The sequence below is a fragment of the Protopterus annectens genome, chromosome 14.part0, assembly GCF_019279795.1.
Source record: "Protopterus annectens isolate FY-2018-M chromosome 14.part0, PAN1.0, whole genome shotgun sequence".
Taxonomy (NCBI): Eukaryota; Metazoa; Chordata; order Ceratodontiformes; family Protopteridae; genus Protopterus; species Protopterus annectens.
This window is the reverse complement of record NC_056748.1, coordinates 335,401,118-335,426,928: the sequence shown is the minus strand read 5'-3', so window position 1 is coordinate 335,426,928 and position 25,811 is coordinate 335,401,118.

Below are 25,811 nucleotides of genomic sequence, written 5' to 3'. Positions count from 1 at the left end.
GACAGAACTCACACGGTAAGAATAGTGGGCTTCAGGTCTGACTCTAAAGGAGTCACAAGTGGTGTCCTGCAAGGCTCGGTCCTAGGACCCCTACTTTTCTGCATATACTTCTCAGAAGTACAGGCAAGTACAGGAGGACTATGGCTAACCAAGTTTGCCGACTGCAAACTGGGAGCCATAATTGACTCTCCGGCTGACACGGACATCCTCCAAAAGGGCCTTACTGAGATGGACACCTGGTGTCAAAGTCATGGCCTCAAGCTAAATGCCAAAAAATGCATAGTCATCCCGTTTGGGAAAAACAAAACACCCACGAATTACCACATAGGTGGCAGCCCCCTTAATACAGAAGAGGTAATAAAAAATCTGAGGACCCAGGTAAATAGTAATCTCTCCTTTGACAATCATATTGCCAAAGTAGTTAGGAAATCTTTCTATGTGGTCCATCTAATTACTAAAGGGTTTGCATCTAGAAATAAAGAGGTTATAGTGCCCCTCTTTTCATCACTCATTAGACCCATCATAGAGTACAATGCCCAATTTGGTATGTACCTCACAAGACACTTCCAACAGCTGGAAAGACCACAAAAGTACCTCACCAAGAGGATTACTGGTCTCAAACATATGTCCTATGCAGCCTGACTGAAAAAACTCCGGCTATACTCAGTGTCTTATCGCTTACTCAGAGGTGATCTCTGCCTGACTTACAAAGCCATGTCCAACTCAGAATTGATGGACATGCTCCACCTAAAGAAATCCAAGTCACTGTGAGCCACATGCTCTAGTGAGCTAAAGCTCGCTACAACAATAAATAGAACATGCTGGAGGGATAGATTCCTGTCACAGAGACTCCCCATGCTTTGGAACAAAATTCCAAATTACATCAGGCAGATCCCCTCACTAACACTCTTCAAGAGAAACCTTGACGAGTGGATGGGTAACAGAAAATGCACCCCTAGGATCACTTCATTGACTCTGCTTGACAGAGGATCAGTTAATTCATCAATGGGGTGGCGAAAGCCAACACACCCTGGCTAGGCTTATAAATGCCCTCGGGCAGATAGCCTAGTACCTACCTATGAACCTATGTATGTATTTTCCTAGTGCTATGCAATTTAGCAAAGAATAATAGTCTTCACACATGCCTTTCTGTGTCCATAATGTACAGCAACATGTATGGTTCTGTTCACAGAAGCTGTGTGCTACATGACATGGTCACACTGTTACATTGCCTGAGGAATGTATCCTCCACATTACCATTAATGTACCTGGACATGCTAACATGAATGTATTTATCCAACTTTTTATTATATGAGTAGCACATGTTTATACTTTACAATACTAAGCTAAGATCATTATTAGTAGACCATGCCCCATTAAGATTATGTCATAATATAAAGTCTTTTCACTGCCTGTAAAATATGCTTCCCAGAGCACAACCCACTCTGTTCGCCCTCCCTACACTCCTCAACCCTACCCCTATTCCCACATACCCCCATTTTCCTTACATTTGTACATCTCTAGCCACGCCCTCTTGATAGTACATCCAATCAAAACACTCCACCTAATACAATCTAACTAAAAAATGATCTTCTACACACCCTCCCACTTCAATTACTGCTACAAACAACACATACTCACCTAAATCAGTTTAACTAAAATGCCCAATAACAAAACTCCTCCAATAACAAAAAAAGCAAAACGCATCCAACCCTCAATAAAGTTCATGAACCAGCCGCACTTGCTGACAACCACTCTGCTACTTTTAACATTAGCAACATATGCCACCTCTTACCATTCCAACCTAAACCAATCTTCCCCTTCCCATTTCACCTGTAATAGCTACCCCCTAACACCCAAACCAATAAACATCCCAATATGTAGCTCCATCTTCAATATCACAGCTCTACACCATACATGGTTTTCCCTTCCCCATCACCCAAACATACCTAGCATCTCTCAAAAATATGATACACACATAGTCAGATTCCTGCAAACTCTAGTCAACAAAGCATACAAATTAACTCTCAGTGGGGACATACACCGAACCCCTGGCCCAGCGTATGAACCGTACAACTCAACCTCACAAAATGACATACAAACTCAGTCTATTTGATCTACAAGCATTCCTACTAGGGAACAATCTGATATTCTACTATTAAATATTAATATAAGAAGTGTCAACAACAAAATCCATGAGCTGCATGCTAGATTCTCCCTATACTCTCCTGACATTGTACTTCTCACCAAAACTTGGTTAAAACCTACCACCCCCAACAATGAAATACTACCACCAGGATATAATATCATACATACAGACAGAATTAGGAAAAGAAGAGGAGCAGTGGCCCTACTCTTTTATAGCCACCTCTCTATAGAAACTTTAGATGAGAACACTCTAAACCTTAACAATGCTGAGGTAGTATTTGCCAAACTAAACATTAACCCCAAGAAACATATATACATAATAGGTATCTATATGCCACCAGGGGATAATATCTAAACATTAGAAAATATACTGCACTGGAGCAGTAAAACATTACCTCAAGAAACAATTATTATTGTGACTTCAATGTTGACTGGTTAGACTGTAACTCCCCAAACCCAAAAATTGGATCAACCTGCATGGATTCACAAAACTCATTCAGTCACCCACTAGGATTAATAAGCCATCCAACAAATACTCCTGGAAATTAACAAATAGGCCACCCCTCTACTCCTACTCTGACTGTCTACCAGATAGTCTTAGTGATCACTTCCAACCTATTTACTTAGGAAATGAGTTATCCCATCTAAACAAACAACATTTAAACAAATAAGAAACAAAAAAATACCTGAACCCCAACAACCTTATAGATATACTCAAATATTGTAACTGGACACCACTGAAACTTCTACCCTACAGGAAGCAATTGATTACTTCAACTCTACCTTCCTGTCTATACTAAACTCTCAATCCCCTAGCAGAAATATACATGTTAAATCTAACTATGCACCATGGTTAACAAAAGAAACACAATCACTGCTTAAATCTAGAGACAACGCTTGGGCAACCTGGAACAAAACAAAGTCCCAACCCACTCTACAAACCTATTGGGAACTTAGAAATAAAACAAAGCAGCAATTTAAGCAAGACAAAATACATTACTACTCAGAAATCCAATCAAAGCACTGCAATAACCCAAAAAATTCTGGACAGCTATAAATAATATACTTCTACCAGGCAAAGCCAGTGTACCCCCTCCTACCACTCCTAATCATTCAAATAATATTGTTACTCATTTTAATAAATACTTTACTGAAACTATCTCAGCACTGTCCAACAATCAAACCCCCTCACCTATCAGAACTACCTCTGCCTCTTCCAATATTAAATCCACCTTCTCACTGCAACCTGTAGCTACAGAGACAATCAAAAAACTGCTTAAAGAGCTAAAACCTAACACATTAGCTGCAGACAACTTATGCCTATTTCCTAAAGCTAACAGCAGATGGAAAGCCTATCCTATATCAATTCTTTTTACTAGATCCACAGCAGAACAACAGTTCCCTCCCATTTGAAACATATCATGTTATACCTCTACATAAAGGTGGCTTCATCAACACATCTCTCAAACTACCACCAACCATAATGTTATCACCACTGTCTAAAATACTAGAGATGGTCATTCACAGACAAGTTACTGATTACCTGCATACTAACAAACTTCTAACCAATACTCAGCATGGCTTTTGATCATTTGATAGTACATCAACTACTCTAATGTCTTTCACCAATACCATTAACTATCACAGAAACAACAGTAATTATGTATCCTCTGTCTTCCTTGCCCTATCAAAAGCCTTTGATATGGTTTCCCATAGTAAACTTCTAAACATTCTCTGCAAACTAAACTTTTGTCATTCTACTCTTACCTGTTTCCAGGATTACCTTATTGGGTGCCAGTAAACAGTTTCTTGGCAACAAACTTTATTCTACAAGTGAATCTAGGTATCCCTCAAGGCGTAATCTTAGTCCCACTACTATTTTCAGTATTTACAAATAACCTCCACACCTCAACCCCACAAGCCTCTCTCATCCAATATGCAGACGACTTACCAGTAATATGTGCTGCTTCCTCAATTCAAGAACTTCAAAATTTAACACAACAATCCTTTCTAGCAATTAAGACCTGGCTTACAAACTCACAACTAATTTTAAACCCTAAAAAAAAAAACTTATGATTTTTCCAACCCAGCAAATCACCAACTAACACTTTTAACATTGTATCACTAAATAATATCATCATCTCCCTGACACCACACACCAAACTTTTAGGAGTTGACAATGATTGCAACTTACAATTTGATATTCACATTTCCCAGCCAGTAAAAAAGACACAAAAAACTCAGAACTCTGTATAGGAACAAACACTACTTCACTACAAATGCTAAAGCTACCATTGCCCAATCTTACTTAATCACCACACTGCTGTATGCAGCTCCCATACTCACAAATCTAAAAAAAAAAAAAAAACAGAACTAGCAAAACTTGAATCCTGTTATAACAAAATTGCCAGATATGCTACAAACTTACCAGTTAGAGCTCACCATTGTATAGCACTCAGGCAATTCAACTGGCTAGAACTCTGCCTACCTCCTTCACTACAACCAGTTAACCATGGCCCATAAACTCCTCTATGAACCTAAGAAAACACCTGTCTTACAAATATTTCTTCAACCATATGCTACTAACAGAGCCCTGCAGTCCACTAAAGAACAGCACGTAAAAAGTACAACCAAAAATTAAGCAGGAGATTCCCTCTTCTCAAATTATATAGGAAAAAGCTAGAATGCACTACAGGAAAACATTACAAATGATACATCACTAGCCCAGTTTAAAACAACACTAAAAACCCACTTATTCAATAAATGGCTGTGTCCTTGTTCTGCTCCAGACTAACATCATCCTCTGACTATGCTACTACCTTTGCTTCACGTACTGACCAAACCATCTCTCTCTCTCTCTCTCTCTCTCTGTCTATCTTATTACCTATGTCTCTTTGCATATTAACTTTACACAGTATTATACCACTGTAGAAATTATAACATATTAGGACTAAACATTTAAATTTCTTTGCAAACTATACTCAGCAATTGTGTAATGTCATAGTGGTCTCTCTATTTATTTACACAGAAATGTATAATGATGTAATATTCCTCTACTCATTGTTTAATCTTTTGATTCTTATTGATTTGGTTAAAACTTTTGTGCATTATCTAAACCTAATGATCCATTAATTACCCTTTATGTATAGCTGCTTGTCCATATTACGTCTAAGTCAGTACTTTAATTTCTTTGCCCTATGTATACTACTGATATATTGTATTTCTATATGTTCAATGTGGTGCTTTTCTGCCCAGGCCTCCACTGAAAAATGACATGTATCCAGTCAAACTTTCTCAGTAAACACATGTAAAATAGAGTAAAAAAAAAAATTCAGTTAAAATGTATTAGGCAGGTAATTCTCAAGGTTAGAGTTTGGCTATAGATTTTGTTTGCAGGTTTGAATCTCATGTCGTTTAGTCTATCCTCAAAGATGTTAAAACCAAAGTGTAAAAATGTCAACTGTGTATTGTGATTATCTAATGTTTTTCAGAAAGAAATGTCTATAAACTGTGTTGAGAAATGTATATCAATGTTATTCAGGGAATACTTTTTTCATATATTTTATTTTTTGATTTCAGGTAACAAGGATCTCAGCTGAAACAGAGCCATGTGCATCAAGTGGATGCATAAGCTTGAGGATCAGTGGAAGGAGAGAGAAATATGTTGATTATTTTACATATTTTTTGAACTGAAATACAGGCCTGTATTTTTAACAACAATGTTTCTTGAGTAGAATGCTGGAATACTATCATATATCAGTAAGGTAAGTGAAATCAATACACAGTAGGTTTGCTTTCAATTGTGAATAAAATCTAATGATGTTGATATTTTATGTATCATTGAGCCATTTTTTCTGCTCACATTTTTTAAATGTACTCCACAACCTAAATAACAGTTGGTTTGGTGTATCTGTCATTCATTTTTAGATGCATGTTTTACATACAAGTGTAAGGGCTATGACTTGTGCTTATGATACATGGCTTGCACAGTTATATGTCTGGCTGTGTTGACTGATCTGTTGTGTATAGCCTACCTATTCATAGAATGAATGGGTGTCAGTGTTTTCAGACTGTGTGGTATGCCTTTCCGTTCAACACTGGTATTGCATCTGCCTCAGACACATTGGATGTTTTTGTAGAAACACAGTGACATGCCAGCATATACTCATTTGATTGCAGCAGATCATAATCAGTACACCCTGCACTCAACATTGGTATTGTATCTGTCTCCAAACCCTTGGGAGGCTTTTTCAGAAACAGAGCTATAGCTTAGGCTGACTGACATTTGAGCAGATACCCATTTGATTGAGGTAGTTCAGTATCAGCAAGCATATTCACAAAGTTTTGTTTTTTCAGGCTACTGATTGCTAATTGTTTTTGTAGATAATACATACAGTTGTACACTTACAATACTGTTAGTAACAGATATATCAGATTCTCATATGTCAACAATTGCATTGATTGAACATATCATATTGTTTTTAGTGTTGTACTCATTATATTGATGTGTGTTCAGCCAAATATTATGCTGCCTTTCTCAGATGTTGTCTTATGGCTTGCCTATTGTCCACTATATTGTCAGATCACTTTCTCCTTATTTTAACAATAGCAAATTGCGGCTGCTCATATAAATCATTGAATGCAAACAGTACAATATGTTTATTTGAGCATTCATACATTTTTATAAAGCTAGTGACCTGTGTGTGTGTGTATCTAAACATAACAAATTATTCAGAAGAGAATACTGTCACCTTTTCTGGAGCATATCATAGAGTACTATAGGTAACTCTGTCCATAATGGACGTGTCTTATCCCTGTGTAAATTGTCATCATAATCATATTGTGTTGTGCTGTGATATTCATGGGACTGTTATGCGTGATAGACATTTTTTTATTCTGTTGTGTTTTGCAATTAATCTTTACAGAACATGGTACCTGTGGACATTCTGTGATCCAAACATGATGACATGCATATGCAAGGCCCTGCCAGCATCTTCAGAGAATGACAGTGACAAAGATGATAATGAGAATTCTGAGGATCCTGGAACCACCCCTGCCTCAACCATCCTGCCTGTACCCCAGAGGAGATGTCAAGAAGACCAGGTTAGAGACAATTTTCAGGAGGAGATCCAAGAGGTCATGACGGATGTGTTTCAAACACAGATGAGGGACATGATGGGGACCTTCCCTGAGGATATGGCATGGGCTATGTGGGATTTGTATAGGGTGATAGCTTGTGAGATTATTCAGGAATTTGATCTCCATCAGTCTGGTCCCTCTGGGCAGTAAGTATTGTCTATGTGCTTTACTTGTGTTATACTGCCAACATGGTGATTAGCATTTCATTAATTGGACTGTAAATGCACTCTTGTGCATGCATACCATGTATCTGTCATGTTGTGTGACTTTTACTTCAGTTTCAGTGTGTGCATGACACATATTACCACATTACACTTTCCATACACATTCAACTGTTCATGTATTGTAGCAGTTTACCTGCAGATAGTGCTGCAAGAGGTAGCCAGTAAACGTGTCTTACTGGGGAAATTGACAGACAGCATATGTTGTCCATACTCCATCACTAACAGTGTGATATGCCTTGGATTTCTGTTTTGTTATATCTGGAATGCGCAACATACAGACATGTCATTCCAGATGTTTTTTGGATGATAGGTGTCATGATGTCTCACTGTCATGATGTGGTGTTGTGCATCATGGTTTGGCAATACTGATGCCATGTATGATCATATACAGGTATATCCTTTCTGTTTGCATCAAACAGCAATGCATCATTAATCTGCACACAATATTACAGATAACACTTTCTTTCACAGTGCATTACAACATGTCTGTTGTATATAGCATTTCTACACCCATGACATAGGGACATCGGTATACACCTTCCATAAATAGTTGTACACATTAAATAACTGTACTTGTGCACATAGTCGGATACATACTGACAAACAACTGTACCTTTGACATGTGAGCATTCAGTGATTTACTGCTGATGTGCTATAATGATGCTCGCAGGAATGTCCTCTGCTCCATAATGAGCAGTGTGGTTGACAAACACCTGCATTTCTTTAGTTGATATTTGCATGACAGTACATGTGTTTGTGCTTTTAATTTTTAACTTGCTTGCCTATGCATGTTAAGGTGACATGATTGCACATTATTGTTTATGTGTGTTTTATACTTGTACAGTCCTGTGGAGATCAACAATCCATCTGGCCATTTGATATACATTGTCCATTTTGATAAATGTATGTATGTGTGGCTTCCTCAGCACCCTGTGTGCTTTACACGTGTTTGCATTGTGTCAACTTACCTTGTCCTCCTTTATCTTGATGTGGGCCCAGGTTGTCCACCTCTCTTCTGCCTCCACATTTCCCTATTAGTTTTGCAGGTATGTATATCTTTGTTAAAACTACTGTCTACTGCCCTATATTTATTTGATGCAGTGAACATGTGACCTGTATAGGCATTGTACAATGTAGGATATGTGCAGAAAAGTTGTTGGCTACTGGTTGCAATGCATCCTTGTTTTCATTATACTTTAGTGTTATCCACTGTAGTTTTTTTCACATTAATGTGCACAACCTGTTATATTCATTATGCTGTACTGTTACATTTTGAACATATTATTACATGTCATAGGTGTATGCATGTATATCAACACTGATTTCATGTACATTCCATTTATGCTGCTGTCAGGCATACATACACACACACATGTACACCTTTGACATGGCATACGTGTGTAACATATACACATTCCATTACACGTTTGTTTTGGTTGTATACATCTACTTGTGAATGAAGTAATGTTTGTTGGTCTTCTGCAGTACTTCTGTTTGGCATTGTGCTTGGTTATTTGCCTTTCACATGCACAGCCGTAGGTTTGGTTCAGTCCCCTGATGGAGTTATCTACTATTGTTAGACCTGCATTGCATTTGCTCATCTGTGATGTTGCTTGGTTTAAACATGCACTGCTGGTTGACTAATATGCTATGTTTATATCTATCCATTGTGTTCTGTGCTCCTACTTTATTATCCTGGAACACACATTTACCATTGTTCATACACATCCAGGTATGACTGCCACATGGTCTGTGACATGCCGTAATGTGATAGTGTATAAGTAGATATGGTTTTCTGGATTTGACCATGGCTGGTATGCATCCCCACCCTGTTTTTCAACATTCTGTTGCCCATGTTGTGCAGTGTGCAGTCTGTGTAGCTTACATGTCCTTACTGTTTTTTTTTTTCAAACCTTTGTGTGTTTTGTGTTGTGCTATTTATTCTATGGTTATACCTGATGTGATGACCTACACCTCCTCTTTCCCTATGTTTACCTTCCCTTCTATTCTTAAAAATGAGGCTTATTCTTACAAAAAAACATTGCCCATGCCCCTCTGACTTTCCTTCAGATTTTCCAATTCCAACATCCATCGTATGTGTCCCTGTTCTTCACTATACCCCATGCCTTCTCTTCTATCTTACACTTTCCTTGAGCCTGTGACTTACTTGAGTTTCCCACACAAGTCCCAAGCCCGTTGTTAGCAACTGTTAGCTATGGCAATGAGGTTACAATTGCCATTTGACTTTAATTTTTTTATTAGAAAATTTAATCCTTAAGTCCAAGATGATATATTTTAATGGCACATGTATTATGCAGATATTTGTAGTTATATATATGGGTCTACGCTGAATCACCGAACTTGCATTTCAATGAAACCCACTTGGCCAAGACCACTATGAACCTATGAATCATGCTGTACAGCGATCTTCATTCAAAATGTTTGAAGTTTCAAAATTTCAATCATACAGCTCTGCTGTATGATATTCAAAGTTTTGAAACTTCAGTAATCTGATAGAGATCCACACATACAGTATAAAAGTAAGATAATGTAGGGGTTAGAGGTTTCGCCTCACATGCAGGCATTCACGGTTCGAGCCCCAATGCAGTCCATTCATTTATGGGCACTGTGATCTAACATCGTGTGGCATGGTGCCTGCACAACTTATTTTTGGGCTAGGCTTGTAAAGGCTCCAGGCCCATAGCCTAGTACACACCTATGAACATATATATATATATATATATATATATATATATATATATATATATATATATATATATATATATTACAAATAGCCTTGCAGCTTTGAAGTACGTATTATAAGTTAGTGGATGACATACGGAAATATCTGTTGTCTGAGACGTTTCTGTGTCTACTCTTGCAAATTTATGTCATGAATGCCATGTGACTTACATTGGGATAGTTGGCATTTTTAATGAGTTATTTTTTATCATAATGGAGTCAGTTAATGATTTCAAATACAAGACATTTGATTATTAATATATTCAGGGACAGATGATTTTTGTGAAATGAGTTTTGAAACAATTTATTTTACTGGAGAAATGTATGAATTAAGGAAGAAAAAAATATTTTTTTATTTGAAACTGTAGTTAAAAATGTTTTAAATGTACAGTTTAGAACTTCCGATTTTGGTGTAATAGCGCTTATTTTTTTATTTCTGTTGGTATGTGTAGTAAAGTACATGATGGAAAAAAGTTGTTGATGAAATAAATGTTTGAACACCTGATGAGAGGTTTGGGTTATAATGGATGTACATGAAGGAAAATTACAGCACATCCCTAATGTAATTAATGTGAATAGAAAACGAAAAGAGGCAATGCGAAGTATTGACAGCTGGAATCTTTTTTTTTGTGAAGATAAATCATGTTTAGTGCAGGAGTATGAAAAAAAGATGCAGTCAATGTGGGGAGAGGGGGATATTATTATTAGAAATTGTAAGCTAAAATGTAGGGAATGTAATGAGTTTGGACACTTCTGGTTTGATTGCCCTTTGCTAGAGCAAGAAAGGTTAGATGAAAGTTATTCAGAAAATAGAAATTTTGAGGAAAATAAGCAATGAATGGGGAAATTAGTAGAGGGAGGAAACCAAAGAAGAAAATACAGTTACTATGACTAGGGATGAGGTATATGAGGTAGGAAATTTTTGAAAGAAAATGTAGGGAAGTAATAGTTATGCAACACTGTGACGTGATGAGACAGAAGAGAAAGAATTTGAAAATGGGGAGGAACAAGAAAAATAATGTAAAAACAATTGGTGTAAGAGTAAAGCATAGGAAAAGAAAAATAAAACAAACTGGAAGCAAAATGATTTGAAAAGGGGAAAGGATGATATAGCTGCATTACCATTCAACATGAACAGTGTGCAGAATGACATGCAAGGTTTGGTAGTATTTGAATGGTGTACGAAAGTAACTATCGAAGTTATATGTTTATTGTATAGAAAGTGAATAGGAAAACAGAGAAGGGACAGACTTGAGGACTAATAAATGACAGAGAATATTATATTTGTTTGTGGTTTAATTTCTTCAAGTCTTTTGGGTTTCTAATACCATGATAGGAATGGACCCCATTCCTAGGTCAAAATATGATTCAGTAGGGAAGGGAATGATTTAGGAAAATGAAATTTAGTAGGAAGTGGAGAAATAAAGTATTGGATGCTACTAAATGTGTACAGTAATACCAGGTAAAGTACTGATATAAGGTAAAGGGAAATATGTGTAAGACTGTTTCTGATTTATACATGCATTAATATGGTGGAGGGAAAATGTATGAACAATTAAAGGTTTGTTTCTCTGAATATGTCTATATTTACAGTGAGGGACTTTAATTGTAATTTAAGGAAGGTAGTTGTCGGGTATGGACATAGGTTCATAGATATATGCTAGACTAATGACCACTAGGACTTTGTAAGCCTAGCCATGCAACCCAGATGTATCCCACTGGCTATTTTAGATAAGAGTTTTTTTTAAGAGGTATATATTAGTTAAGGCTATCTCTTTCCAGCAGAGACACAGGTGTCTGACCAAGGGTGAATATCTGATTTCCCATCCAATGGTCCAGGTTACACTTAAATAGTGTTAGGGAAGGGCTCTGTTTCACACAGATGGGATATCTAGTACAGAGAATAGGAATTCTCTGAGAGACGTACCTGCCACTCCAACATCTTCTATTGAAAGTGCAAACCTATTTTAAATACTTGGATCTAGTAGTTCTAATGTTGTGCATTTTGCAGATATGTAAAATGTCCATTAGAGTGGGATCCAAGGATGACCTGCATGCCAGGCAAAAACTGACTCTCAGCAGAGTATAGGGAAAGGGCTTTGATCTGATCTGCATATGGCATTGTGTTTACACCATGTACTATTTTTGTGAGAACCCTCTGTAGACATTCCAGTTGTTGCATGTGCCTAGTTATATACATATTGAAGAGAGGATTATACTTAGTAATGGGTCTGATGAGGGCTGAGTATAGTGACATGAGGGCTTCTCTGGACCTAGATGCCATGTCCCTACTTATAAGTTTAGTAACGTAAAATGATTTTCTCACTAACTCAGACACATGTTGGTCGAAAGCCAGGTTAATATCTACACGAGTCCCAAAATCTTTGGCTACTATGCCTACTTTTTAGAGGTATTTTATTGATGAGGTACTTCTCTAGGGTGGCCATCTTCCTAAAATGTACTATTACGCATTTCTTGGCACTGAGTTTTAAGTCATCAAGTTAAAGTAAAGTTGGAGCTGTATTTGTCAGCCAGAAGATTTGCTGTATCTCCCAGTTCTGTGAATGTAGTTCCATTTATCGGCAGTTCAGCACACTGTTATGTACTGCCTTTGAGGTTTAGGACGTAGTTGAAGAAGATCTTATGGTTGTCTTTGGCCTCAAAATTTGCTTTGTTGGACTTAATTAGTCCTTTTTGTTGTCTAATTAGTTTGATGAGAGAGTTTTTATCATTTTTGGTGTTACAGTTCTAAATTTCCTTTTTCTTTTGTTGTACAATCTGCTTAATTTTGGATTGTTTTTAAGTTAGTTTTGAGTTTCTTCTGGTAGGCACAGCCATCGCTATGCAGTCATTGACATGGCTATACAGATGTTCTGTGAATAATTCCACACAGGCTCTTTTGTTATCTGGGTTTGAAGGGGCTTGAAATGTAAACAGGTTTCACTTAATAAAAGGTAATTTGCCTTGGAGAAGTTCCAAACTGTGACTGCATTTTATTTTTATTTTTTTATTTATTTTACATTTGTTGACCGGGATAGTCTGACTGGATACATGTCCATTTTCAGCGGAGGCCCGGGAAGAAAATCTCCAAGGCTAAGCAGATACAGCATTACATAATACCAGCATTACATATTACAAACAGACTATCTACAGTGATTACATAAGTAAGCAAGTTAAACAAATTCCACAGGTTAGAGTTAATCCAGAGCGTAAGTCAGGATTAAATTAAATTACACAGTAAACTGGTTAACAGATTTTTACACATTCTAGAGAGAGTTAACCAGGCTTGATACATTGACATAGCCAGTTAAGTGCCAAATGTTGTTTGAGTCTAGTTTTAAATTGACCTCAAGGTAGAAAGTAAGGTAATATCAGCTGGAAGAGAGTTCCAGGGTCTACTTACAGAGTTTACAAAGATAGAGTCACCAGCTGTGTTATGAATTTTGCTAGTCTGAATTAATAGTTTGTTAGAGGATCAAAGCAGTCTAGGATTGTTATAGGGGGTGATAATATTTTTAAGTGCAGGAGTATTGTCTGGATTATAGAGGATTTTATAGGCCATAAAAACATAATAAGTTGGTTATACTGGATTAGGCTGGGTAGTTCAAGCCACCCAAACTGATTTAGATTGATGCAATGATGTGTCCTAAAAGGCAACCCAGTGAGAAACCTGGCAATGTGGTTGTAGCAAATTGAGAATTTGTTAAGGACAGTCTTGTTTAAATTCAAAAGTAGAGGGGATGCATACAGAAGGGTTGAAAGAAGGTGAGAGCGAGCTATGGCAATTTTAGTTGGAGGGGTTAGGAAGGCTTTTATTCTGTAAAGTGACCTTAGTTTTTTATAGATGGTTTTGATAGTTTGGTTAACATGTAGGTCGAATTTTAGATTATTATCTATGACACCTAATAGTTTTGTAGAGGGGTCAGGGGAAATTATCGTGCCATCATTTGAATTTATGGTAAAGGTGAAAGCGGTAGACCTATGTGTTGGTGAAAATAACAGCATTTTATTTTTTTTGGGATTTAGGATCAAACAACGTTCAGAAAGCTAGTTTTCTATTGTATTAAAGGTGGTCTGGGTAGCTGACCATAACTCTATTGGAGATGTGGCCGAGAAAATCAGAGTAGAGTCACCAGCATATTGGATACAGCTGACTTTTAGGATGACAGTATAAAGGTCGTTAATGAAGATGTAGAACAGCAAGGGCCCTAGTATAGAGCCTTGTGGTACTCCAAGAGTGTTAGGTAGAAGATTAGAGAGTTTGTTCTGCCAGAGGACAGCCTGCTGTTGACCATTCAGGTATGATTGAAACCACTGAAGGGCTCTAGTATCTAGACAGAATGTTTGCAGGGTGTGGATTAAAAGTTGGTGATCAACCATATCGAATGCCTTGGAAAGATCCAAGACAAGGGCTGAGGATATATAATTATTGTTGAGATTATGGTTTATGGTGTTGGTAAAGGCTAGGAGGGCTGAAGTAGTGCTGTGATGAGGACGGAAGCCATGCTCAGTGTCTGCCATAACGTGATTCTGGATTAGGTGGTGCATGAGTTGTCTATGAATACATTTTTCCATAATCTTTGCAAGTGGAGAGAGTATAGCTATTGGCCTATAATTGGAGAATTCAGTAGAGCTGCCTCCTTTGTGAAGTGGCATTACATAGGATATTTTCCAGATGGTGGGAATTTTAGCTTCTACTATGGTTCGATTGATTAGTATTGAGATGGGGTAAGAAATAGCATCAGCTGACTTTTGTAGGTACTCGGCAGGGAGTTGATCAGCAGAAAGTGTAGTGGGTTTTAATTTTTTGATCAAGGTACGGATAAGTGAAGTGGTGACTGGTTGAAAGCTGAATGAGAGTAGGTTTCTTGGGGTGGTACTTTCAGGACCAGGGGAGCTAGGAGGTAGTTGGCTAGCCAGGGCTTGAATTGTCTCAGTAAAGAATCAGTTAAAACTGTCAGAAATATCTTCAAGGGTTTTATAAATAGTAGCAGCAGGGATTGGGATTGAAGTTTATCCAGGATGTAGTAGATTATTTAAACCTGCCCAAAACTTCTGAGGGTTATTTTGATTTACTGTCTGTAAACTACAGTAGTATTGTTTTTTGTCTTGTAAAATGGATTTTTTAGTTTCGTTCCTGGATTGCCTGTATTTAATGTGATCTTGGGGGTCTTTAGAAGAACGCCATAAAGACCATGCTTTGTTTCTAAGGGTAGTTTTGAGTTTAGACTCCTTAGAATGCCATGGCACAGTTTTTGCCTTTGTTCTCTTTGAACAAACAGGTGCATGCAAATCAAGGATCTCAAGGAATTTGTTGTTAAAGTATGCTACTGCTTCCTCTAAGGGGAGGTGTTTTAGAATAGACTAATTACACGAGTTTAGTTCTTGTTGGAATTTGGCAGGGTCAAAGTTTTTATTGCTTCTAATCTTTCTGAGTAAGGGTCGTTGGGAATTAATGGCTTTGTGCTTAATTACATATGTGAGAAGGTGATTGCTTAGGCCATTAGGGAGGGTACCAGAGGTGTACAGTTGGGGTGACTATTTATGAGTACCCAGTCAAGTATGCTTTCTTTTTAGTTGGGTTTACCTATCCTGGTAGGTGTGGATATGATTTGTGTAAATGCATGCAGGTTAATATGGGTGGTTGGGGATTCTGAGGAACAGGTGCCCCAGTCTATGTTAAAGACTCCAAGTAGTAGGGTTTCTTGGGGGTAGTGACATGATAGCCAGTGCAGGATATCTTCAGGTGTAGATATATTGTTACCTGGGGGAATGTACATACAGATGACATTAATGCATTTATTTTTATTAAGTTGCAATTTGGTGGCAAGAATCTCTGAGTTATTAATCTGAGGTGGTTGTATTACATCTATGGTGACATTCAACTCAGATTTATAGAGTACAGCTACCCCACCCCCCTTCCTGGAAGCACGATCCAGCCTGTGTATGTTGTACCCAGGTGGTAACACTTCATTGTCTGTAGTGTTAGGTTTTAACCAGGTTTCAGATAAACAGAGAATCTCAGGGGAGAGGACAACCAGAAATGAATGCAATTCATGTACCTTGTTATTAATACTTCTAATATTGAGATGACAGGCTAGGAGAGAGTTAGTTGGCCTACTAATTGTAGGTTTGTAGCTTAGATTGCAAGTAGAGGGAGTGTGTGTATCTGAAGTGGGTGGGCCAGGGTTGGGTTGAATATCACCACAGAGTATTAGGTTAAGTCTATACTTGGTGATGAACTTCAAGAATTTGTTTATTAGTTTGTGGTAATGTTTTGATCTAGAACTAATGTGCCTGGGGTTGAGATGTTGATAGACTGAACAAGATGTTGGATGACCTGGTACTGTAAGTATGGTTGATGGTGGCAGGATTTACAGCTGGGGTGATAGTATGGCCTTTCGGGACCTGAAATCCCATGAGAAACTGGTTTTCATACAAGGCAAGAGGGGTAGTAAAGAGGAGTATATTATTATTTGTGATTCAGCCAGTGAGTTAAGGAACTGTTTTACCTGGTGATGCAACACCAGAAGATAAAGTGGTGAGGTAAAGGTACTGGAAGGGGGATGGGAGAATGCCAGATGAAAGCTAATAGGTGCTATTAAAATGTAGGTAGAAGAATGGGTGTGGGAGGAATTATCCCAGATGAAAGCAGATATGATCTAGAAAGTGGGGGAGTGGCTATAGTACTTTAAATTTAGAGGTACTGGGGGCGGGAGGGAATTGGGGGCAGGGAGGGGAGCGACGAGAGCCCGAGCATTGCAAGGGCAAATGTAGTGGGGCTATTGCAGTTTACAAGGTTTCTTAATGTGTCCTAAAGCTATAAGGTAAGTATTATAACTCTTAATGTAAGAGTCCATTTACTTAAGTTACAGGGGAAGGAAGCAAACACTCAAGTAGAAAAAAGAGCCCTATGGCTGACCAAAATGGTGACCTGCTTAATTACACAGCACTGTAAGTGAAAGCTTAACAAATGCTTTTTGTGTGCAACTTACTCTGCTTAAATGCTGAGAGAAACTGATTTTGTTATGATGACCAATTGCAGTCCTGTAGACTCTATTTTGTAGGTAAATGTAGAGTTCAAGCTGCTTAAATGCTGAGAGAAACTGATTTTGTTATGGTGACCAATTCCAGTCCTGTAGACTCTGTTTTGTAGGTAAATGTAGAGTTCAATCTGCTTAAATGCTGAGAGAAACTGATTTTGTTATGGTGACCAATTGCAGTCCTGTAGACTCCATTTTGTAGGTAAATGTGGAGTTCAAACTGAGTCACATCAGGTCAGCCAAGGGAGGAAGAGGGAGGGAAATCCTAAGCACCTAGAATTGAAAATCTCTGCTCTTGCAGAAATTGAGGTTGTGCAGAATTAACAGCTTATAGAGGGATAATTAAAGTCCCCTATGAGTCTCCTATGAGTCTAGTATTCGGCTGAATGATGAGTGTCTTATAGAGCTCATAGATTAGCTCATAGCTCATAGATTAGTACTAAGCTAACTGCCCTTGTGAGCCATTTTAAGCCTAGCCAATTATCCCTTGTGTTTGTAAGGCAAGCACCTTAACCATTAGGCCACCCTCCCAACCCCCCAATTAATTGGGGTTACAGAACTGATTTTTATTTTGAAGCCAACAGCTTTATGGTCTAATCTTATCAGAGAGGACATGGCCCTAGAGAGGGAGGGGGTGTGGTGCAGCGTTCTCTCATGTTTGTGAGTACCAGGTCCAATATGTCTGTACCTCTGGTAGGTATATGCACTATCTGGTTGAGGCTGTTTGTAATTGTAAAATCTAGGAATCTCTGCTCTTGCAAAAATTGGGGTTGTGTAGAATTACCAGCTTATAGAGGAATAATTAAAGTCCCCTATGAGTCTATTATTTGGTTGAATGATGAGTGTCTTCAATATGTCTAAGTATGAGCTATGGATTTCATGGATACAGAGGTTGAGCTGTAGCTTGCTAGGATATGGTATGGAACTTTGCCCATGGTAATCTGGATGTGGAAGAATTTCAGTTCATTATCCTGTTTAACTAACCTTGAGGTATATTTGTTACTGATGTAGATCAAGACACCTCTACCTTTAGTTGCTGCCTGTGCAGTCACTTTTCTAAATGTCTGGAAGGTGCTGAAGCCTCGCACTGCCAGTATGCTCTCTGTGGCTTTAAACCATGTCTCAGTAACTGCACAGATGTTTGCATTCCCCAGGGAGACAAAAGGTGGAGGGAGTGGAGCTCATATCTCTGAACCTCTCAGTGCTAGAAATCTGGACAAAGCCAAAAACGATGGGGGGACAAATGCCCAAAAATAGGGGCATATTTTAACTACCGGTTCAATAAACTTAGAAAATTGCTAGAATAACAGGTTTTGTGTTATTATGGATTTTCAGAAGGATATGAAGTCTGAAACTCAAATATCTGACGCCACAAATTTATCAATCTCTTGGAGAAAACTAATGAAAGCCATAAGTACTGGTACTGCATTAGAAAATATCAGGCAAATGTAATGGGAATAACTGAAGGGAGTAGCGAATGTGAAGTACTTTTGAATGCAGTCTATTAAACAACATCATGATTAAGCATGTTTTAAATGGGTTCAGGCACCTAGGCAGTGAGACATTTCCCTGTGGTACATTTGGTTGGGGACACATGGCAGAAATGACATTCAGCTGCTGTGAAATATGGCTGTTGTGATTTCCTTGTGGGCAAAGAGAAGAATGTGGTGCCATGCCCACAAATTCAATAGTCATATGCACAGGAGGAAAACAATGTCCATGGCAGCAAGGTGACATGACATGGCAGGCAGTATGGCAGGCATCAACAGCAGGCTGGCCAGTAGGCATGTCAGTGACAGTAAACATGCAGTGCACAATGGGCAGTGCCTTTCTTATTGGTGAGTGTTGACTAATACCCCCTTCACAGAATCTAGAGAACATTACCTAAATGCTTACTGGAACATAATGGTGACTACAGTAGCATGCAAGATTTCCTCCATGCTATAGCACATTTCTATATGGTATAGTTACATAAGCATGTACTATATGCTGAGCACAACACTCATTACTTCTTCTGCCCCCATGCTCCTGGTTATTAAGGCTGTGGGCATGGCAGTGTGTGCTTCTCTTTGCCCACAGAGAATTCACAGCACATTTCTCTGCAGCTGAATATCAATTCAACCATGTGTCCCCAACCCAATGTACCACAGGGAAATGTCTCACTGACTAGGTGCAGAACCCATTTTAAACACTAAGGATACTATTAGAAGAAGTGCTACACAGTCATCAGTGGAGCCATGTCAAACAGTCTCTGATGTTTTGGCATGTACATCTCAAGAAGCTGTAATGCATCTGCCTAATACTAAGCTTTGAAGCAGACTGTACAGCGTACATGGCAATCTCAGTGCACAGTATGTGAAAAAGATCAGTCTGATCTAAGACAATTCACACCTGATATGTCTCCTTTAAAAACAGGTGAATTCATAATTAGATCCATTAGGGACAACATTAACAATTCACCGACAGTTATAATAACCACCTCAAGCAATATAACTAGCCTGACATGCATGCCATTTATTTTGGTAGCTGGGACATTTCTAATTAACGCACCTGACTTTAGACAGACCAAACCAGGGATGTCCAACCTCTTTGGCTCAAGGGCCACTTATCATTGGGACATTTCCAATCAACACACCAGGCTTTAGATAGACCAGGGATGTCCAAACTTTTTGGCTCAAGGGCCACTTATCATTGGGACATTTCCAATCAACACACCAGACTTTAGATAGACGAGGGGTGTCCAACTATTTTGATTCAACGGCCACTTATCATACCTGGCAAGGTTTTGGGAGCCACATTACCATGTCCAACCTGTATCTGTCTACTCAAAGCAGTTTATTATAAGGCATACTGATGGCCAGATAAAATGCTCTGGTAGGCCAGATTGTGGATCTAAAGTCACATGTTGGACACCCCTGTGTACTTTTTTATATAAACTACATCAGTGGTCATTGTAGCTGTTATGTTACAAGAAATGGGACAGCAACACATATTTCACCACTTTTTAACATAACATTCTGAAATCACTGGGATGTATTACCATATGGCTACCTACACAGTCAAAATTCAGTGGGAAGATGGCACTGGTGACTTCAAAGTCTAATGGGAAGAAGGATACTCTGATTGGCTGACATATTTAAGGCTATGCAGCTAGAACAGAATCACATCAAAGACGTTAGACAGAGACTTCTATATGGCATGTCCTCTTCACCTAAAAGGAGAAGACTACTTGATAAAGAAGTAATTTTCATAAAACTATTACAAAGGAAGGAAGAGTTCTCCTCTCATGGATTGATGGAATCTGTCTATCATGGCTGCTTCTTTTGACATTTCATGATATATCCATCTGTCTATCATGGCTGCTTCTTTTGACATTTCATGATATTTCCATTTGTCTATCATGGCTGCTTCTTTTGACATTTCATGATATTTCCATCTGTCTATCATGGCTGCTTCTTTTGACATTTCATGATATTTCCATCTGTCTATCATGGCTGCTTCTTTTGACATTTCATGATATTTGCTATGTTGAACTGTATATCACTTTCACATCATAGTGCCTTATAATTCTAGTACTATTTTCTACATTTTGGTTAACATCTGCCCTGATGATAGATATACTTACAACAATGTTACTGTATTTCCTACTTACTTATTGGAGATGTAGATGCACAATTGTCTTATTTGTGTTTATGTTTTGATGGAAACTACCTGGAGTCAGCCAGTTCATTGTGCACATACTGCATTTGTAGTGTTACTGCTATTCAGGGGTCATCATATTTGGCAAACACCAAACAAAACTGCTTTTATGTAGTGGATCTGTTATTGTGGCATTTTACAAAAAAACAAGTTGAAAAAAGTTGAATATCATCCTATTTGGCATACCAGCATTTTGAGATTTTGTGGCATTGTGTTCGATACATGTTATTGTGTGATTCTATACAGTGGGTTTTGGGAAGCCAAAAGTATACCAGGTAAAACATGACAATTAGACTTTTTTTGGTTGTGTATAAGGGGAAATATTAGAAGCTCTTTAGAGACAAAATAATAAAAAGAGAAATAAGAATGATTATGATGACTTGTGAAGTTTTGAAAAAGAGGCAGATCAAAGGGATAAAAGAATAAAAGAAATAAAAAGACTATTTGAAAAAAAACCTGAGAAAATGTAAAATCTGTCTATATAATGTACAATAGAAGATTGACAAAAATTTAAATGAGAAAAGAAGAGGTTTCACCTTTTTAGTGAAAGAAGTTACATAAGAGAAGGAAGTACAAATGCAATATTTGATAAAGAAGAAATTATTGAATACAGACAGAGAGGAATAAATTGATGAAACATTTATATTTAAGATGTATGAAAAAGAAGAAATAGAAGAAGGGTGGTTGCAAAAATATCTAAAATTATTAGGAAGGATTTAGGAAAGGAGAATAGTATGGAAGAATTTCAAGATATAAGAAAGGAGAGAAGGGAAAAAAAGGTTTTTTTTTTGTAGTGTAAAGGAAGGCACAACAGAAAAAATATATGACCACAAACTTTACAAAACACATATTATAGATTATTTTAAACATTACAGTATATTCCTGAGACTAATACGATGGAATGAAAAAAGGTATCAGATGAAGTAATAGGGGATGGAGTGTTTGGTATCAAAGAAGGGGATAAACAAATGTTAACAATAGTTTAAAAATGCTAAGTATGATTTTGGCGGAGAATAAAGATTAGTGATATGTAATCTAGCAAAGGCTATTGACACGGTGAGCCATGAGGCTTTGTGGAAGGTTCTTGAGGCATATAGGATAGAAGAAAGAATTGTGAAAGTTAAGATAGGCTATAAAGAACCCTGGGTGAAAAGAATGTATACTGAGAGGATGGGAGAACAGGAAAAACGTTAAAAGAAGGGATAGCAAGGATGTTTTTTGATATTAGTGATGAAGAGAGTAATTGAAATGAAGGATCCATGTTTGGAAATTGAGAAAGTAGTTGTAATACCAGTTGGATTGCCTTTTGTATGTGATTTGGTTATTGCAGCAAAAATAAAAATAAAAATAGGGGTTACATGAGTGAAATCATTATTAGGGTTGAGCAACTGCTGGAAAAAAGATGGGTTGCAAATAGAAAAAGTTAAAAGCAAGACATTTGGTGAAATAAGTGAAAAGAATGGAATTTACTACTCTAGGAAGGAAGAAGGATATTAGGAGTTATGTTTGGGGAATACATAAGTCTACTGGATCAGAGGACAGGTAAATTGGAAGAAATAAAAATGTTACTTTCATGATGGAAGAGTTTTAATCTCACTTATATGTTAAATATGTATATTTTTTTTGGGGGGGACTGGCATATTTGAGGATATACAAATATCAGAATCTCATATATAAATATATATATATATATATATATATATATATATATATATATATATATATCAGATATACAAATATACTGAAAAATAGTTATTAGAAAGTTTTTTCTTCAGTTTTATTTGGGTCAATGTTGAATTTAGTGAAAACAGGGAAATATATATAACATAAAAGAAAAAAGAGGCTTGAATTTAAAAAAAAATCTCTACTATATTACCATCTATGCATTTTTGATGAAAAAGAATGCAAAGAAAGCTATGTAAAAGTAATGGGAAAGGCGATATATGTGATGAATGAAGAGATATAGATTCAGGAAAAATAAAAAGGAGTGACAAGAAAAAAATGGAAGGAAAAGAATATGTAAATAAGATAAACAATGGAAGCTAAAAGTGAATGAGTATAACAAAAATAGTAGAGAACAATATAATAAAATTATGTAAAAGGAATTTGAAAGTTTTTATGAAGCAGTGGATTTTTTTCTCTTTTTTAGGGTGGGGGGGACTGTACATGATAAGTTACCTGCAAAAAGTACTATGAAATATAAAGTCATGGAAGAAAGAAAGTGTAATGAAAGCTATGGTGTTTATACTCTAAAATACTTTTCTTGGTATGTAAAAGAAGTGAACATTTTTGGAACAGATTTAGAACAGAATATAAATGGGAAGAATTCACAAATATGAATCTGTAAAATGACTTTAAATGGAAAATATGAGAAAGAAAAACAATAACATTGATAAATTGGATAAAATACTGTTTGCAGAAACATGGGTATTGTGGAAGGGATGATATGAAGGATTATTGTATAACAAAAGTAGAGATGCTAAAGCTATGTTAGGTGAAGCAAAAAGAAAAGGTGTGGAGGAAAGGATGGGAGATAGAGGAACATTTTTTTGATTTATTTATGAAATGTAGTTTATCAATATAACAACAGTGTGTTTTATTTTTATTTAATGTTAGCTTTGGTTATTGCTTTTCTGAGCAATCAAAGTGTAACTTATCCATACTAAAAAAGAAAGAGTAAATACTGTGAATATGAGGTATAAATAATAAAAGGAATATGAATAGAAAACTCCATTGTAGACATACAGATGTCCTGCTCAACAAGGTGAATAAGGAAAAATTCAGGGCCAGTTGTCTATTAGAGTCCAGGATCCAAAAAATCACCCATGCGCCCAAGCCATCCGACCACGAGTATCATTAGGATTCATTCATAGTGCATATGGGTAAAGATGACGTACCTCAATGAGCTATATGTAGAGAGACATTATGGAGATGTTAAACTATGTGTCCCAAGCTGGTATGTATCTAGCATTGAGAAACATTCTACTGCCAGCAAGTATAATGCCACAGTATGAACAAAAGATGATTGACTACAATAATTGGCTTCATTTCTGGTGTTACTGAAAGGGAGGCACAATATTTGTCAGCATGGGAGGATATGGTCAACAGACCATTTTGCTTTGCCAAGGATGACCTGCACCTGTCTCCCCTAGGCTTTCAAATATTGTTTAAAATGCTGTACTCCTCATAGTGACTTTTTAGGCAATGCCAACCTGACGAACCTTCCAACATAACAAAACCAACCCAAGGGAATGTAAAGGCATTACTACCTAATGCCAGGAGCATGATAAAAACATATTCATCAATTTAAGCAAACAACTGAGACAGCAAATTGTCTACTAAAGCCAAATTTGATGTAAAGGAGGCTGCCCATGCAAATGACAACCACAAGGTTTTCTTTAGTCATGTCTGAAACCTCAAAGACAGCACACAGCAGTTTGCTGAACTGATTGTAAATGGAGACATCAACATGGAGCCAGAAGATAGAGCAAACGTGCTGTCTGAAAAATTCAGCTCAAATGAATCTAAACTGAACAGTTTACTTTGACATTCATGAACAAAATCCCTTCTCACTAAATCATGACCTAGTTTGCCTGATTACTGTTACAGATAGTGATTTTCCAAGGTGAGATGTAGGTTGGGAGTTATGATCAGTGAGGGGATTAGTGATAGGATAAGCATACTTTAGTAGCATGCACCACCCTTATTAATGCATGCTAACTTTAACATGAACCCTAACCAGGCCCTTTCCCTAATTCCAACTCTACCACTTCCATAGCACTATCACAGCTCACACACAAACACACACACACACACACACACACACACACACACACACCATACAACAACTATATGCTAACCTAGAAGCACTCACATACACACACACACACACACACTACATACAACTATACATTAACATTGAAATACTAACGTGCACACACACACACACACACACACACACACACACACACACACACACACACACACACACACACGCACACACACGCACACACACTGTATACAACTATATGCTAAGCTAGAAACACTCACATACACACATACACACACACACTACATACAACTATACATTAACATTGAAATACTAACGTGCACACACACACACACACACACACACACACACACACACACACACACACACACACACACACTGTATACAACTATATGCTAAGCTAGAAACACTCACATACACACATACACACACACACACACACACACACACACACACACACACACACACACACACACTACATATAACTATACACTAACATTGAAATACTAACGTACACATATGTGCACGCACACACACACACGCACACACGCACACACACACACACACTACATAAACTATACATTAACATTGAAATACTAATGTACACACACACACACACACACACACACACACACATACACTGCATACAACTATATGCTAACCTAGAAACACACACATACACACACACACACAAACTCACACTGCATACAACTATATGCTAACATTGAAATACTAACGTACACACACACACACACACACACACACACACACTCTCTCTCCCACCATTAATTATAAAAGTGTTAGTATATCAGAAACTTTACTCAATAAAATCCCAAGTTCTAACTTACTTTCTACAGATGATCTTCTTTTTTAAAAAATAAGCCATTCAACCATTCATGTAGTTGGTCAAAAGTGCTCTCACTCAGTTTGGTATGCACTTCATTCTGTCAGCCAAATAAACATTCAACAAAGTGAATACACACACACACACACACACACACACACACACACACACACACACACACA